At 37.9% G+C, this 7,500-nt stretch overlaps 1 protein-coding gene and 1 non-coding gene across 5 annotated transcripts in view; one reads left to right on the forward strand and one right to left on the reverse strand.

Annotated features, from left to right (window-relative positions):
* Window positions 1-7,500, reverse strand: part of MYOCD (myocardin) — a 191,388-nt gene that overhangs the window by 147,668 nt on the left and 36,220 nt on the right. The gene's annotated exons all lie outside the window — the stretch shown is intronic.
* The window catches only part of LOC122800620, a 3,629-nt gene continuing 3,612 nt past the window's right edge, over window positions 7,484-7,500 (forward strand). Inside the window, exon 1 of the ribosomal RNA XR_006364621.1 lies at window positions 7,484-7,500. This exon is cut by the window's right edge and continues 3,612 nt beyond it. This is a non-coding gene — a ribosomal RNA (28S ribosomal RNA).

The following is a 7,500-nucleotide window of genomic DNA, read 5'->3' on the forward strand; positions in this document are numbered from 1 at the left end:
TAGACCCTGTATTTGTTATCATTTAGCTTGAAATAATGCTATTTTAAGTCTGCTTAGCAGCTGTTCCAATCTTTTATCATACCTTTTTGTATGGTTATGTCTACTCCATTCAAGTATTATGTTACTTGTGAAGCAACTCTTAGAATACTTCTGGTGCCAATGAAATACAAAATGAAATCAAAGAAAGAGTATAAAATATACATGTTCAGAGTGTTCTTCATCTAGCTTTATCTGATGGAGTGAGTCCCTGATCTTAATCTAATTCTAGAAAGAATCAAGCATTTGTCAACATTGAGCCCACTCATTCCGCAGTAAGCAATGGGTACTGTTTTTAAATTACTTCTTCCAAAGCTTGTGTTCAATAAAGATATGAATTATACCTAGCTGCACAACTCACCCCATACTATGTGTCCATCCTTTTGACTGTAATTGTGTGTTAATGACTCCTAAGCTTTCCAAATTCTACTTGCTTTATTTTTTTACTCAGACTCCTGAGAATTACTGGTACTTTATCTGGATCATGTATTTTTGCAAAGCATCAGTATATATTTGCATATGATAATCTCCTTGTGAATAGATCATTGCTATGGTGCTGTGTAGAATTCAAGATATCTCTGTAACTGCTTCTTTATGTTTATAAGAACAATATTTTCTTTACTTTCACATTACGAATTTGTTTTATATGTGTAGCTCCACACTAACAATTCAACTCAGAATATTAAGTACTGCAACCTGAAAGAAGTTGTTGTATGTTCTATATTTGATTAACATATCATTAGCTTTCAACTCCACAATTTTACTTTGTGCTCTGAAAATGTTAACAATGTTGACACAACTCTCTCTTCTGTGTCTTAGACCCAATTCTTCTGTTAAAATATTGCACTCTTTTCTTGCATCTAGTTTAATTCAGCATTTCACTTACTAATGCTCAGCATTTCTTGCCAACATTGTGATTTGTACTGCTATCTCACTGTTTCTGATGCAGTTTCAGATTTCATTTTATTAGCCATTTTTACTTAAATAGTTACAGCAAACAGCTCATTCATTTATTTGCGTTTAACTACATGCAATTTCTTTTTTTTTTTTGTTGCCCCCCCACCATATTGCATACCTGTCAAATGACTCTCTGGAGCTTCTCTCTAATGCACTTGTCTTTCCTTTAGCACATCTTTGAAAAATGATACTTTCTGTCACTGTTTCCACACAACTTATTAAAAGAACAGTACTTACTTCTGTCATGCTTATACAATATATGTAATACAAGAGACTTGAATTTCAGCTGCAGAGTATGTATTCTGCACTGCATGCATGTTCTTATCATCACTGTCACTTTTCTAAGACTTTCTCACTCTGTTTTCATTTTCACCTTTTTTATCTGATTCAGTTTTATTGTATACACTTGCACTTCCGCACGTAATTCTTTTAAGTCTATTTTTGTAATATTGCTACCTCTGTATAGGTCTGTAGATAAAGTCATGTGTGATTCTCTAACAGCCTGCATTTCACAAATAACAAACCAATAATAATAATAATTCATTACATTTCTAGATCTATAACCTCCAGTTCTCTGCTAAACTACTTTTCATTTTTTTCTAGCACCTGGAAGCTCCTATGATCGGAGCAATACTTCAAGTCTTTCCCTTGCGTGTATCTTGTACCGATACTACCAAACCAATTTAGATGTGTGTCCAAATAGCTTTAAGCTAATCAAAGCAGCAGGCTGAGCTCCAAGCGTAATATACATCTTAAGAGATCAAAATGCTGCAAAAGATTCTCCTGTACAATGATAAAAATGACATGGTGACTCTTGGTTCTTAGATGGGGAGTTATATACAGTAAATTTGCCATCACTGTGTCTCAGAGTATTCTGTGTTGTCCGAGGTTTGGTGCTCTCAGAGAGTAAATATAAGTGGAGGGGATGTGGGGGTACAGCCATTCACACTGGGGTATTGCAATGGGGCTTGCCCCCTAAAAAAAACAACTTTGTTCCTCTGTAGTTTCACTGCTTTTTATAATTGAGGGACTTTCAATTATGCATCTTGGAATAATCTTGAAACACCATAACCTATAGAGAACTGAGTTGGCAACTACTTTGAAATGCAGCTAACCACCAGGATTAATTGAACACATTTCATTTAATAGCACTCTATAACCCTTATAATAAATACTTATCACACATCTAGTTAACAAATATACTTTTTACACACTTTTAAAAGCATACATTTTATTTATTTTCAGTAGCTTAAAAGTAAACTAAATATATGCATTTCATTTTCATAAGATTGAGTGACTTAGCAGGTTGCATACTTATCTTTTCTAAACACTGAAAGTCAGAAAGTTGTGGGTTCTATCCCTACACTAAATGCTTGGGCTAACGTGCTAGTACGGGGCAGCATGGGGAGGATGCCACACTCCTGAGATGCCTTGATTTGGAAGATGCATAAAACTGAGACCCCATCTGCCAGAGATGGTGGTAGCTTATGTGGGTGATGTGCAAGACCCCGTGACACTTACTGAAAAGAACAAGAACATTTCTGTGGTATACTGATCAAACACCTCCATTCTGTGAATACCATCTATGGTCTCCCCGACAAAAGGTCATAGATCAAATGCAACTGATCTACCTAACAGAAGTAATTGGTTGTTTTCTTACTATTTTATTTAGGAAAAGCATCAGTTATTTAACATCTGTTTCTGCTTAAGCCACTTGAGAGAAGTCATCTGAAGAAAAGTGTTATAAAGTTAAAAAAGAACTAGAAATTCCAGAACAGGACAAGAAAATGAGATGGAAGGAGTAGCAGTCCAACTGTGATAACTGATATGCCAAGACTAGCTGTTTGCGGATTGGGGTTGATTGGGAATGAAACCCAAGGCTTGCTGTACCTTTAATATAGGTAGGTATACCAGGCCAGCCTGTAGATTTGCGTGTGTGTTTTCACATTGTAGAGAGACCCACCTGGGTGCCAGATGTTGGTCCAATGGCAACAACACACCGAAGTTGGCTCCCAGGTCATCTTAAGACTTGAGGCATTTGGATACCTCTGCTGAGCAGGCTGTGAGAGGCAGAGATGCATTTTGTTGAGCTAAGGGAGGAATTCCTTTCAAGTCTTTCAACAGATGTAGAATTACACATTCACCCATTAGGTCAGGTATTTTATTTAAATTGTTAAAGGATTATCCTGATTGGTGAGTGATGCATGAGTTGTTATAGGGTTTTATGGGGGGGGGGGGATTACATCAAATTGGGAGTGACTAAGGAAGATGAAACATGTAAGAATTTAAGATCAGTTGTGGATAATGTGGAAATTGTTAAGGAATTGTTACACACAGAGGCCACAGTGAGGAGAGTAGCTGGTCAGTATGGAGTCTCCCTTTAAGGCTTTCATAATTTCACTTTTGGGCTTGATTCCCATAAAGAGACAGTGTGGATACAAATTGATTCAACCCTTTCCCTAAGGTTCCTCTGAGCAATGACAGATTACTCCATATAAAAGTTGTGGGCCACATTATGCATTTTGGATTAGTGACGTCTTAGATACTTTGAGGTGTGGAGAACTGATTTTATTAGAAAACATGGTGCTAGTGTAGTTTGTAAGGTCCAAGACATACCAGAAGGGTGAAGGGCTTCAAATGATATTGGACAAACCATCCTCATTTTATTTAGTTTTTATTTTACATTTGTTAACCGGGAGTGTCTGACTGAGCCGAAAAGGCCCTTTTTCAGCAGAGGCCTGGGGAGTAAAGCTCCACATAGAAAAATTACAGATACATTTAAATATTTAGACATGATCAGTATACAAACAAATTACAATAGACATTTTTTACAGTAGTATGCAGCACATTAACAGTTACAGTGGACAGAACAAACAAGAAAATATTAATTTAAAAATAAAGGTAATTAATAGATTTGTGGTGTACAGCTGAAATTTAGAACATAGGTAGAATACATACAGTGTACATTAGCCAGTGTTTGTAAGAGTGAAAACTATTATCAAGTACTCTAGTTTTAGTACATGTACCTTATCCGCTTTCACTAGCCTGGGGAGCAGTCATGACACTGCCAACTTTGCTTGAGATGTTGCCTAATGAGGTTTTTAAAGGGGGCTTTGGACTATGTGTTTTGTATGCTAGTGGGGAGAGAGTTCCATTTTTTAGCCACTGAATTATTACATAGTTTGTCTCCAAAGCTATTGTAGCTGTTGGTGACTTCTAGTAGTAGTTTGCTTGATGATCTAAGAGGCCTTTTGGCTGAGTGATGATGTACTAGGTTTTTGAGGGCAGGACACTTATTGGGGAGGTAATAGATAGAATGACAGAGGCAGAGCTGATTGTAGGTTAGGAAGTTGGGCAGTTGAAGCCAGTGGAGCTGTCTCAAAGCAGTACAGTGATGAGTTCTATATGAGCAATTTGCAGCAAAGCGGGCAATTCTGTTATAGCAGGCTTCCATTTTGCTTAGTTCAGTTTTGTTGAGATTAGTCAGAATGGGAGATGCATAGAGTAGGGTGGATAGAAGTTGGGAGCGAGCAATGGCTGCTCTTGTGTTGTTGGTAATAAATGGTTGATATGGTAGAGTGATCCCAGTTTGGCATATACTTTTTTAATAGTTAAGTTGAGATGACTATCAAATTTTAGGTGGGAGTCTATGGTTATTCCCAATAGCTTAGCCTGTGCCACTGGAGCGATTGGAGTAGCATTTGTGGAGTAGATAGTGAATTGACTGTTATCAGTGTTTTTGTTAGAACTGGTTATAATCATAAGCTGAGTTTTCTTTGGCTTGAGGATAAGTTGGGCTTTGGTAAGGTAGTTTTCAACATCAGAGAATGCTAGTTGAGTTGTTTGCAGAAGAGTGGGAAGGTTTTGTGCAGCACAGATTAAGGTAGCATCATCTGCATACTGAATGACAGATGCATGTTGTGTGGAAGTATGGAGGCTGTTTGTGAAGATTGTGAATAGTAGTGGTCCTAAGAAAGAACCCTGTGGGACTCCTATATTTATGGGCAGCTGAAGAGAGAGAGAAAAAATGTTCCTATTTCACAGCTTGGTACCTGTCAGTTAAGTAGCTTTGGAACCAGGTAAGAGTGGAATTTGATTGAGGGTAAAGCTTGTATTAGTGTTATTTGTGTTGGGGGGGATAGTGAGGTTGGAACTGTCCTTTGATACTAAGGATAGAATTGAGTTCACAAAGTGGGAGTTGAACTGTGTTTCGATGGGATCTTTAGTGTCAAGGGTGGTTGGGGTGGGTGTTCCACAATGGGATACCTGTGATTCTAAGGACTTGGATCATTTTTTGTGGAGTGCCTTGGGCAATCAAGGTTTGGCGGGGCAATTGCATTTGTCCTACTCATTTAGAACAGGGAGAGCTTTTGATTTAGCAAAAGTGGGCCAGTCAGTTGATGTGATTAAAAAGATGGGCAGGTGGTCTTGCAAAGCATTTTGGGTTACATTAGGTAGTGCTTACTTAGCAGTGAAGGGTGGATGAGGAGAGTCATTAGCATTTATTTTGACTATTTGCTTTCTTTTTCACAGGTGCAAGACAAGAGTTGATTCTGGGCCATTCATTTGTGTTTTGGGCATCACAACCAGGAGACTGGAATTCAAGTCAGGAGGCAGTTATCTGGGCCTGTATATGGTATTTAAGAGATGGGATCAGCTATGTCAGTTGGCTGATGAGGTATGCCAGCCCCATCTTGATAATCCACCCTGGGGATAATGATATTGGTGGAGTGCTGAAGCGGAGTCTTTTATCTGGGATGCTGAGGGCTTTAGCTGCAGTGTAACAGTTGTATTTAAATATGGTTGTAATCTGGTCTGTGATAGTGCAAATTTATTAATTTTTTAATTTATTTTACATTTGTTAACTAGGGGTGTCTGACTGGGTCAAAAAGGCCCTTTTTCAGCAGAGGCCCGGGGAGAAAAACTCCACATAGAAAAATTACAGATACATTTAGATATTTAGACATGATCAGTATGCACACAAATTAAACAGACCTGTTTTACAGTGGTATGCAGCACATCAACAGTTACAGTGGAGAAAACAAACAAGAAAATATTAATTTAAAAATAAAGGTAATTAATAGGTTTGTGGTGTACAGCTGAAATTTGGAACATAGGTAGAATACATACATAGTACACAGGTACAGTACATACATTGTAGATTAGCCAGCGTTTGTGAGTAAGAGTGAAAACTATTATCAACTACTCTAGGTTTAGTATGTGCACCTACATGTTACCAAATATTAGTCTCAGTAGGGGCATTGAAAGTGCCAGTATTGTAAACAACTCACACATTTATAAATCATAGGGTGGCCAGGGTAGCTCCTGATCTGGAATTCCATGTTGTGGAACACTAGGACTTTGCTGACAAGGATGCAGTCTGATGCAGGAAGAATCGTGTACACCTGTATAGTGTTGGACTGGATTTTCATTTAGTGTCATTTTTACAAGAGGTCTTAGGCTCAAGTTGGGTTGAGGATGGATTTCATTAAAAAACGCATGACAGAGAAAAAAGTATAAGACAAGGGTATGAAATGTGTACTTTGTACAGTTGTCAATGGGGATTTGTGCCGTTCTGAATGAGTTTCATTTCACTCCAGGTGTTGTTTTGTTTATCTGGTCTCCTTCTGGCTAACCATGTCCAGGAAAGGTGGGGCAGGTACCTCAGGTAAGAGCAGCCTGGTGGGTAGTTGGTAGTGGATCCGTGGTTGTTGGAGTGAGTGAACAAAAACAGTGTACTTGATACATTTTGCCTTGGTCATGTCGAGTGGGCACTGAAGGATGCTGCTTAGTTGCTCATCATAGTAAGGCCTCACAATGCTTATTTCTCACTGTATTCTGGGTTGAGCTTTCAAACATTTTGCATTAATGTTGATGATTTTATTTCTGTTGCAGCTGTACATTTTGTTGTTCAATGAATTTGTTCTCAGTGTCTATGAAATGTGAATTGTGTTTTGAGTGGTTCTGAGTTTGAAAACAGGACCATGTATAATTTATTCCTTAGGCTATCTGCTGACATACAGAAAATGAAGCCAATTCCCTTTAACCCTCTCCAGCTTATACTAAACAGCAGATTAATATATAACTTGCATTTCCTTTAAAATAAAATGCCCTGAATAACAGCAAATTAAAAATGACCATACAAACATACACCAGACTGAACTGGGACTAAACATTAGCCCTAGTATCTGAAGCAAACAGTGTAACTGGCACTGTGCGAAAATACAGTTTGTGTAAAGGCGGCCCATACATGGGAAAGCCCTCTTATTTGAGATATATCAATGTAAGAGACAATTACATTAACTAAACAGGTGCAGAAATTAACTGTCTTGCACGGGGGAAAGGGACTTTTCAGCCATCCCATAAAAAAATCAATCAACTTTTCAATTCTACTTTAAAGTGTCAGAAAAACATAAGGCATTTGTGACACAGAACCTGAGTAACAGGCTTCAAAAAGAAACACCTGCAAATCAAAGCTATTATGTTATACTTTTCATAACTGAAAGA

This window comes from Protopterus annectens, chromosome 4.part0 (assembly GCF_019279795.1).
Source record: "Protopterus annectens isolate FY-2018-M chromosome 4.part0, PAN1.0, whole genome shotgun sequence".
NCBI lineage: Eukaryota > Metazoa > Chordata > Ceratodontiformes > Protopteridae > Protopterus > Protopterus annectens.